Below are 9,942 nucleotides of genomic sequence, written 5' to 3'. Positions count from 1 at the left end.
CAATCCCATTATTGGGTATATACCCAAAGGATTATAAATCATTCTGCTATAAAGACACATGCACATATATGTTTATTGCAGCACTATTCACAAAAGCAAATACTTGGAACCAACCCAAATGCCCATCAATGATAGACTGGATAAAGAAAATGTAGCACATATACATCATGGGATATACACTATGCAGACATGAAAAAAGATTCATGAAAAAGTTCATTTCCTTTGCAGGGACATGGATAAAGCTGGAAACCATCATTGTCAGCAAACTAACACAGGAACAGAAAACCAAACATAGCATGTTCTCACTCATAAGTGGGAGTTGAACAATGAGAACACATGGACACAGAGAGGGAAACATCACACACCAGGGCCTGTTGGAGGCTGAGGGCAAGGGGAGGGGTAGCATTAGGAGAAATACCTAATGCAGATGACAGGTTGATGGGTGCAGCAAACCACCATGGCATGTGTATACCTATGAAACAAACCTGCATGTTCTGCACATGTATCCCAAAACTTAAAGTATAATAATAATAAAAAGACAGACTTTGGGGATATGATTAAAGTTAAGGACCTTGATATGGGGAGATTATCCCAGATTATACACATGGGCTCAATCTAATCATACAAGTCCCTAAAAGTGGAAAAGAAAGGCATAATGTTGGGTCAAAAAGATGAGACATGAGTACAATTGTACCTGTTTTTGCTGGAATTGAAGCTGCATGCAGGTGACCATGAGCCAAAGAATGCAGTGGGAAAGACCTTCAGCTACAGACAGGAAGAAAATGGGGATCTCAGTTCTACATCTGCAAGAAGTTGAAATCTACCAGCAATCCAAATGAATAGGAAACAGATTACCTCCTAGAACCTCCAGCCTGCCTACATTTTTATTTTAGTCTGGTGTGACCTGTACTAGACTTCTGACCTACAGAACTGTAATAAACTGTTGTTTTAAGCCACTAAGTTTGTTCTACTTTGTTACAGCAGCAATACTAAACTTATATGCAAAGGATGCCCGTGCTTCATCAAAATATCAATGTTGTACATGACAAACAAAGAACCCAGCTGTAGTTTAATTCAACATCAGAGTCCCAACATGTTTTCAAAGGTAAATGTTATGGAATGAAATAATTAATGATCATTAAAACACCCCAAATTTTGGCACTGAAAATGATTCCATCTATGTTAATAAAGGCATAAAACAATTGTAATAAATTTCTACCTTATCTCTTCCAATTTGGTTCCTAAATTTTCTAACTCTATGTCCATGGCTGATTATGACAATTAAATTTTTTTTTTCTGAAAATTATGATGCATATATAAACTCGGGCACCTAACTCAAGAGTAGCTTTTAAGGAATTGATTGCCATAAGCAATCAATTGAATGTAAACTTATGTCATTGAAGAATGCATATGGGTGGAAAGGTTGTACTAGAAAAATCTAATGAAGAAAATGATGTATTAGAAATACAGAAGAGTGATGGCTTGTTCTGAGTATGCCTCTTAAGTTAGAATAGATTATCTTCTGTTATAATTTCAGTATCCTTTGTGAAGAGTAACTCTGAAAATGTATGTTGGTGCCAAAGCAACATCACTGTGTATTATTTATGTAAATATGTTTCTAAAGTAGTAATCAGAAGACCATGAAATTCTTTAAACACCTGTTAGGATTAGGGAGTGGTAGAAATCTAAATTAGGCTGTTGGAATACTGCAGTATTTTACCAGATAATAGAAAGCCCATAGGCAATTATATGAAGGGACAATTCTTGAAAAACAGATTCTTGATTTTTTTCTTGGCATACATTTTCTAATTAGTTTTACTTTAGCACCTTTCTTTTTTATAGTTTGCCAAAATGTACTATCTTTTATTCACAGCTTTTGGTCCCAGGATTATTCAACCTAGCTCATAAAAGAAAACAATATTGCATTTGTAAGCATTTGTTCCTAGAATTGGCAAGTTTAGTCGAGAAAAGCTGGAATGCCATTAAAACAACACCCTGTCATCTTTCAATCAGTCCTTAGTGAAGTTAAAATACCACTCATTCTACATGATCCAGGTAAAGATCTTCTTCCTTAAGGCACTTTACTGCCTCAGGCCTCTGTGGTTTGCTTTTTCCCTAAAAATCCTTAAATGTTTGGCACCCATAAACACTAAATGGAGTTTTCAGTATTCAATTCACTCATTCATCCAACACTATTTGATTGTCTGCTGGGTGCCAGTCATGGGGCTAAGCTCTGTAGATACAAGGATGAAAAGGACTCTGACCACATTCTTAGTATAAGAGGGAAATAAATGTGAAAAGTGATAGTTACAGTACAGTCTGATAAGCACTGTCTTAAAACTTGGAAGATTATCACACATTGACAATTATAAAATTATGGAGATGTGTTCTCTCTTTAGCTGTTAGTTAAGTCCCTAAAATGCTTTATGCTTTGTCTCCCTGTATTACCATGCTGATCTGTTCATAATGCCTGTTTTTAATTAAGTCTTCTTGATAAAATGTTTTTCTCTTACTGTGCTCTTCTCTTATTTTTTTTTTCCTCCCATTCTTTCCATTTCGTACTGTGAACAGTGAGAAGGCATTTCTTCTCAGCCCAGTACTACTACTTTGAGTTAGTAGAGGGGAGTGGTTAAAAATTCAGGCTCAGGGTAGAGATTACCTGCATTTGAATCTAGGTCCAGCCACTGGATAGCCTTTTAACATAGGCAAGTCATGCAAACTCACAGTGCTCAAATTTCCTCATCTGCAGAATGATGAGGAATAGCACCTATTCCACAGTGTTCTTGTTAGGGTGAAATGAGATACTGTGTGTAAAGTGCTTGGCATATAATAAGCACTGTGCAAATAGTGGCATTATTATTTGACAGCAGAACAGAGGCCAGACATTTCTTCAGTTTAATTTAGGGCCAAATAGAAATGCTATTAATAAGAAATGTATTGTTTTTATTTTTGATTGCACATGACTGCTGGAGAGCCTCTGTAGCATAGAGTGAGTAGCCCCTTAGCAAGAACCAAAATGGAGGGTATGGATGAAGCTCAGATCATCACCATCTGGAGAATAGAGACAGTGCCTGAGTCACCAGGAAATCTGTCCCCTGCTCATCCCAGAATCCCCGATCTTTGACTTTTTAAGGGAACATGTGACAGATAATGCCATCTGAGAAGGTGAGCAGCAGATCTTCTAAGTGGTAGGATTGAGATTTCAACCTTTGCCTCTCTGACTTTAAACCATGTTTTTCATGTTTTTTCCTCTCCATAAATAAAGTGTGTTCCCAATGGGACAAGGATCCAATGAATGAGTATGTAGGAAAGAGACTTGTACAGGGGATGCTGTGATAAAGTGGTCTTAGCGAGAATTGGGAGCAGACACGGCAGTGTGGGATGTCATCTGTTGTCTAGGGCAATGACGATGTAGAACAGGGACAATATTTCTTAGTAGTGCTGCCATATGCTTAGATACACCCTAAGCTTTGTTGGTATGAAGTAGTCTGTAAGATGATTGGCTGTTGGTGAAACCACAATCAGTTTTGGCCTTTAAATTATACTGTGTTGATATTCAATATTTACTCTGCTGGAGTGTCATATAGATTTGCTTTTTCTTCTCAATGCTGTGGCATGACATTGCCTTAAATTCTAATAGATTATTAGTGTTTTAAAAGAGTGTGTCATTTTATATTCATATTAATGAAATTCTGATGTTAAGGATCACACAAGGTTGTCAAGACAAGACAGAATTCATACAATGCGCTTCCTACAATGCTCTTGGCCAAAGGGCTTTCACCACTGGCAGGACCTTGTTACAATAGCCCTACCTTCCTGGATTCCCACAGCCTGGACCCTGAGGGCTGCCATGGAGCCAGGCTCCTGTATGGCATGGGTTTGGGGAAGAAGCCAGACAGGGTTCTTAGCAGGAATATAAATTGTGTGAGGAGTCATAAAAACTAGATAAGGAATGTGTTGTTTAGTAGTTAAAGATGTGCCAGCCTTAGTTTAACTATTTTAAACCCTTAGAAGGATTTGGAAAATGAATGGAGAGCTGGTTTGTTATTTTTGCCCCATAAGTCTTTCTTTGTTTGTCTTTTTAACAAGCACAACGGCTTTAGAAATCCTGTCTCTAGTGATGTTTACTTCTTTTCTACTTGGGAAACATTCTAAGGCTCACAATGGTACCTGTGGCACCCTAGCACATTTCCCCACCTCTTATCCCCCATCCCTCCCAATATAAAAAGAAAGAAAAGGAAAAGCTACTGACTGCACCTGAGGATTTGTCAAAACTCTTTGGCACAATTCAGTGCCTGCAAATGTTACAGGAGGATGTGCAGATAGATGCAAAAGGGCGTTTGTCAAATCAAGAGAACACTATTCAACCGAGACGCATTTCCAGCTCTCTGTTGTGTGGTTGCCTTGAGAATAATTATGTACAAGCACTGCTTGGATCTTATGGTGACCTAGCTAGGGGAAGAAGATTCTGGGAATAAACAGCAGCTAAGCAGCAACAGAGCTTGCCGTCTGTTTAAATAATGCTCTGTAAATGTCTTCAGGTAGCCTGTCTAAACCCTGGAATTTTATTTTCTTCAGGGCTGCTAACCTCTTCTCTGTGCTACCAAACTGTACAGGTGAAACCTTTGCATTTTATCTTTTAAAAACCTGCTTCTCACCGCTCCCTAAATACAACTACCATCACAGTTTTTCATGATTATCTCTGACTCTTTTAGCATTTGCATGTGGTTAGTTTTCATTATTTACTAGCCTTGAATGAATCTGTAGCCTTTTATATTTTATAGATATTATATAAAATACATCATGTTTGTTTCATAAAGATCTTGTTTTTCAACACTTTTGACTGTAGATGCATAGTTTTTGCAGCATGCTAAATCTTAATCTCAATTTTGTATTTTCTGATTAAAATCATCTCTGTAAAAAATCAATAAAAGAGAGAAAGCACACTTTTTTTCCAGGTGCTCCCAGGTTGATCTTGTACAGTAGAAAGTTACAAGAGTTCACATATATCTGTCCAATCTAGAAAAATTTATTACACCTCTGATTCTGAGTGAAAATACAGAATTACTATCTTTAACTTTCAGGAAGCAAGGACTATAGTAGCTTTTTTGTTGTTGTTGTTGCCAATTGAAAATCTCCATTATTCCATAATTTTTGGAGCCTGTTGCCAAATTTGGTGGAGCATGAATAGAGCTCCGCTTTTATCTTTCGGGGTGCTTGAACCTTCGCTCTCTTTCTTGGCTTTGGAGAAGTGTACAGTTGTTTTTTCCTTCTTCTTTTCTCAGTCCTTCTCTGAAATTCTTGGATGGCTTGTTTGCCTCTGTTCACTGTTTTATGGCTTTAGAGCTCAATTTTATATCTCCTGCCCTGACATCTCTCATGAGCTCCAGTACCTGGTGGAATTTCCACCTTAGACTTGGCCTATCTAACATTGACTGAGCTCACATCTTCCTCACTCCATCTTTCAGCACATTTGTGCCAAAGTTGTCTTCTGCCTCCTTTAGTCAGGTTCCAGAGGGCTTTACTAAGATTTCTATCATTTATCTTGATTGTGCCTGTTTTAAAAAATGATTTAAATAATAAACTCATCTTACTTTTAATTCTAAATCTTCCTGGATGAGTTTGAATTCAAAGTTTTCTTTTGTTTATTCAAAATCCACTGTCTAAAATTTTCACTTGTGTTGAAGTTTTATGAAAACTGAAAAGTATGAAAAAATTTAAAACATATACTTTCTACATGCTTAAAGGGGTCTTAGAAGTCATTTGGTAAAATTACGCATTACATAGATGAATAATTCACTGTAGGCTGTAGTGAGTTGGGTTTCTAGGCCCTTGGTGAAGCTTTGTTTCTACTAAATATAATGAGAAAAGTATGGTTGTTAATGAATTACATATTCCACATCTCTATGTACATTCATGTTTATTTCTTTCATAACATTTTGAATCTTCAGACCTATAAGAGGATCATCTTTTGGGAATTATATGCTTTATATTTGCAAAAGTCCATTTCTAAAAGTCTGACCTGAGTTTCATATAACTTGAGTATATTGCTTTCTTTAAGAGAACATGTGTCTTTGGGCCTCATCATATGTTGTTTCTTGTGTAGAGTCACTGCCTCAGACCTGTCACATGGCCAGTCTCAAATCATTAGCCAAGTCCAAGTTTTGCAATAACCAACCCATGAATAATGACACAATAATGGGAATTGAGCAGCAATATAAATTATGTTAGATTTAGCAAACCAGATGTTATGAACACATTAAAAAAAGAAATACCGTTCCACTTTTAGAATGACCTTATTATGTGATGAAAAAGGGACTGAAGAGAATGTGGGCACTGCTAACTTCTAGAAGTAAGGAAAGTACGCTTAGATAGGGACATAATTTTTGGTGAACTGAAATTCCTGTCCTCAAACTAATAAAATTTGATTCATTTCTCTAAATGATCATCTCTAAATAGATCTATACAATACTAAATACCTACTGGCTTATATGGCTATAGTTCCTCATAGTTATTTGAAATGAGCCTGTGGTGATGGTTTGAGGCTAATATAATTATTTTCTTCCACTGCGGGCAAGGTGTAAATCCTCCAGGACTTCTGAAATGCCCTTTTATACTCCTTTCAGGAAGGTAAAATGATTGCTTTATCAAATCCATGTCTGTAGGAATTGTATTTCTATGTATGCTATTTGATCTTATTAGATCAAATCACTTTCTATGGATCAACTTGTCTCAGTCTTCATTTCTTTTAAGAGGAAGGAGTTATAAAGACTACAGTGGGGATATTTCACTTGGTTTGCATACTATTGGTAAAGGACAAATGATAAAAGAGGATATAATCATGACTCATACAAATATAAAATAGATACATGTCAACATTTTTATTTCACTCACTAATTAGTGAAGGAACTGGAAAAGTTGTTAAAATGGGTTGCTACAAAGGAGAATTTAAACAGCCAACCAATACACAAGCTCATCAGAAAGGCTGATTTAAATTTGCTTAATAGATGCAAAGCTAGCTTCTTCAACAGTGGGAGAGGGAAGTCAATTGAATTTCCACTGGACAGAGTTTATTTGCATGCCTCTAACCAAGAATTAGTTGCATTGTTATCAGTTTTCTTCAGGTTAATGTCTACCTCTACAGAATTATAAAATAGCTGAAGACAATGAAAAGCACAGACTTCACAAAATTAGATAACCTTGCGTGTGTTCTAAACAATGTATTGTTTTGCATTAATGACACCCTTAGTCTTTTGGTCTACTTCATTAGCTTTCCCAGTTTTTCCCTACAGATTGCCCTCTTCTTTTGACTTTATTTTTTTCAACCGTTTTGGGGAAAGTAACACCCAATTTATGTTTCAGAATAATTTTTTTTATCTCTGCTTAAGCCTTTTGTTCCCTCTTCTTCAAGTCCAGCTTAGGCAACTCAGTCGTCAATACGTCCTCGCGAAGAGCATATCCCCAAATTGCAAAATAATCCTTCAGGGCATCTGAATATAACTACATTTGGCTTACTTGGTGAAACAGTTGTCTGAATAGAATAAGACTACATGGAAGGAGGTGAGTGTTCGACATTTTAAAATGCATTTTAAGAAAACTTAATTTTGGGTCTTTTTGCTTACCATATTTATTTGCTATGTATTTTATTATTATTTTTTGAGACAGGGTCTTGCTCTGTCACTCAGGCTGGAGTGCAGTGACACAATCATGGCTTACTGCAGCCTCTACCTCCCGGGCTCAAGCAATTCTACCACTTCAGTTTCTTGAGTAGCTGGGGCTACAAGAGTGTGCCATCACAACCAACTAATTTTTTATTTCTTTGCAGAGATAGGGGTCTCACTATGTTGCCCAAGCTGGACTTGAACTCCTTGATTCAAGCAATCTTCCCACCTTGACCTCCCAAAGTGTTGGTATTATAGGCATGAACCACCATAGTCACCATACACTGCTCTGCATTTTAGAGTAGTTAATACAATTGTGATAAATTACAGTTGGAGGTAAATCAATGAATATTATAAAACATTAGCAAAAATTTAAGGTCATATGGTCCAAACATCTAAACAGTTCTATTGTTACTTCACTAATGAATTAATTCATTTATTCACTAGATCAGAAGCTCAGTAAAGGCAATAACCTCACTTATTTTGTTCCCTATTGCCTCCCCAAAGCCTTGCACAGTGTTGGAGGCATAGTATATTTGTGATATACACTTATCCAGTGAAATTTTAAGAATAATTTATTAATCACCTACTCTTTATCTGACACTATGATAGGTGCTGGGGGTTAAAAATAAATATATAATATGCATTATGATTAATGTTTTACAAAAGTTCCTCATCTTTTATTGGATCTTTCCCCTCAAAGGAATTTGTCCTTGATGAGAGAATTTTAGGCATTATGGCGGACTAACTGGAGAACAGTCTGAGTTTTCCCCAAATCACACCATGTAGGAAAGTTTCGTTTGAATGTGTGGTTAATATTATCTCTAGTAGGATCTCCCCAAGCAGTATGCTGGGTGTCACCCACATAGAGACATTGGAGGTTGCTGAGATATAGACCACTGGCTTCAATGGCAGCAGTTCTTCAAGTTCTCCTAGCAACCCTTCACAGTGTTTCTGAGTCTGATCAGAGATTCTTCCTCTTATAGCAGCCTAAGAAGAATAATCACTACTACCGATTAGAATGTACCAGAATCTAGGCTAAGCACTTTGTAACTTATACCTCATTTAATCCTTATACCTACCCTGTGGAGTAGGTGAGAAGTTAAGGATTATTATTTCATTAATGCAGCTAGTGAGCGGCAGGGTTAGGACGTGATCTGAGGTCTGCCTGAAGTCAAAGGCCATATGCTTTGAACTGTGTAGTCTCAATATCTAGAACTGATGTGATGAGAATATGGCTGAGTCTATGTTGAGTGTTTTTGGGTCTGCATGAGTGGATGTGGGAGAAGCAGGATTCTTTTTTCTTCATGCATGATGCAATAAAGACAAAATGTGCATTATCCATTTTTGCTCTGCTGTAGACTTCTCTCCATCTAGACTCCTGTTGAAAAATTACATAGTGACTCTGACAATTGAATCAAGACTTCTGTTAAGGCCCCAGAGAGGTCAGCCTTTCATACAATGGCATTTCAACCCTCTCTTCCACCCTCAGCCTGAAGAGTTCTGAAATAGCTGCTGTCTGCCCATAAGTCATCCTTCAAACCTTTGTATTTACAGGACAACTTGGCATTTTTCTTCTCTTCATCTTTCAAAATTTCCAATACCTTTAACATTTGATTTTTTCTCAGAATTTACTTCTCTGAAAATGTCTACATTTTGGCTTCCTTTAGTTTCGTTTCCAATTTTGAACTCAGTGTGCTCCTCTGAAATCATTTCCCTCCTTCTAATTAACCTGACTCCATTACATACACATTCCCTATTCTTAGCTTCATTGTATCATTTACATAAATTACTAAAGTTATTTCAGCTTTATCTCAGACCTCCTTTAACACCTACTCTTCAGAATTCTTGGTTTCTTGCCATTATCCCTGATTAGCCTCAAATCTCTCTCTCTCTTTTTTTTTTTTTTTTTTTTTTTTTTTTTGAAATGGAGTGTCTCTCTGTCGCCCAGGATGGAGTGCAGTGGCATGATCTCGGCTCACTGCAACCTCTGCCTCCTGGGTTCAAGCAATTCTCCTACCTCGGCCTCCCGAGTAGCTGGGATTACAGGCACATGCCACCATGCCCAGCTAATTTTTGTATTTTTGTGGTAGAGACGGGGTTTCAGCATGTTGGCCAGGCTGGTCTCGAATTCCTGACCTTGTGATCCACCCGCCTCAGCCTCCCAAAGTGCTGGGATTACAGGCGTGAGCCACCACATCCCCAAATTCTTTTGATTGTCTCTTTTTAATATCCCAACTAATGTGAACTGAGAGGAAAAAAAAAAAAAAAAAAAAAAAAA

At 37.2% G+C, this 9,942-nt stretch overlaps 1 long non-coding RNA gene across 1 annotated transcript in view; it reads left to right on the top strand.

Moving 5' to 3' along the window:
• The first annotated feature begins 1,964 nt into the window (after positions 1–1,964).
• The window catches only part of LOC108544242 (uncharacterized), a 41,083-nt gene continuing 33,105 nt past the window's right edge, over positions 1,965–9,942 (top strand). The window contains exons 1-2 of the long non-coding RNA XR_001889777.1: positions 1,965–2,055; positions 2,975–3,165. This is a non-coding gene — a long non-coding RNA (uncharacterized LOC108544242). The remainder of the gene's footprint in view (positions 2,056–2,974; positions 3,166–9,942) is intronic.

Source organism: Rhinopithecus bieti, unplaced genomic scaffold, assembly GCF_001698545.2.
Source record: "Rhinopithecus bieti isolate Rb0 unplaced genomic scaffold, ASM169854v2 scaffold_25971, whole genome shotgun sequence".
NCBI lineage: Eukaryota > Metazoa > Chordata > Mammalia > Primates > Cercopithecidae > Rhinopithecus > Rhinopithecus bieti.
Note: the sequence above shows the minus strand (reverse complement) of the source record. Positions and strands in the feature narration are given on the sequence as shown.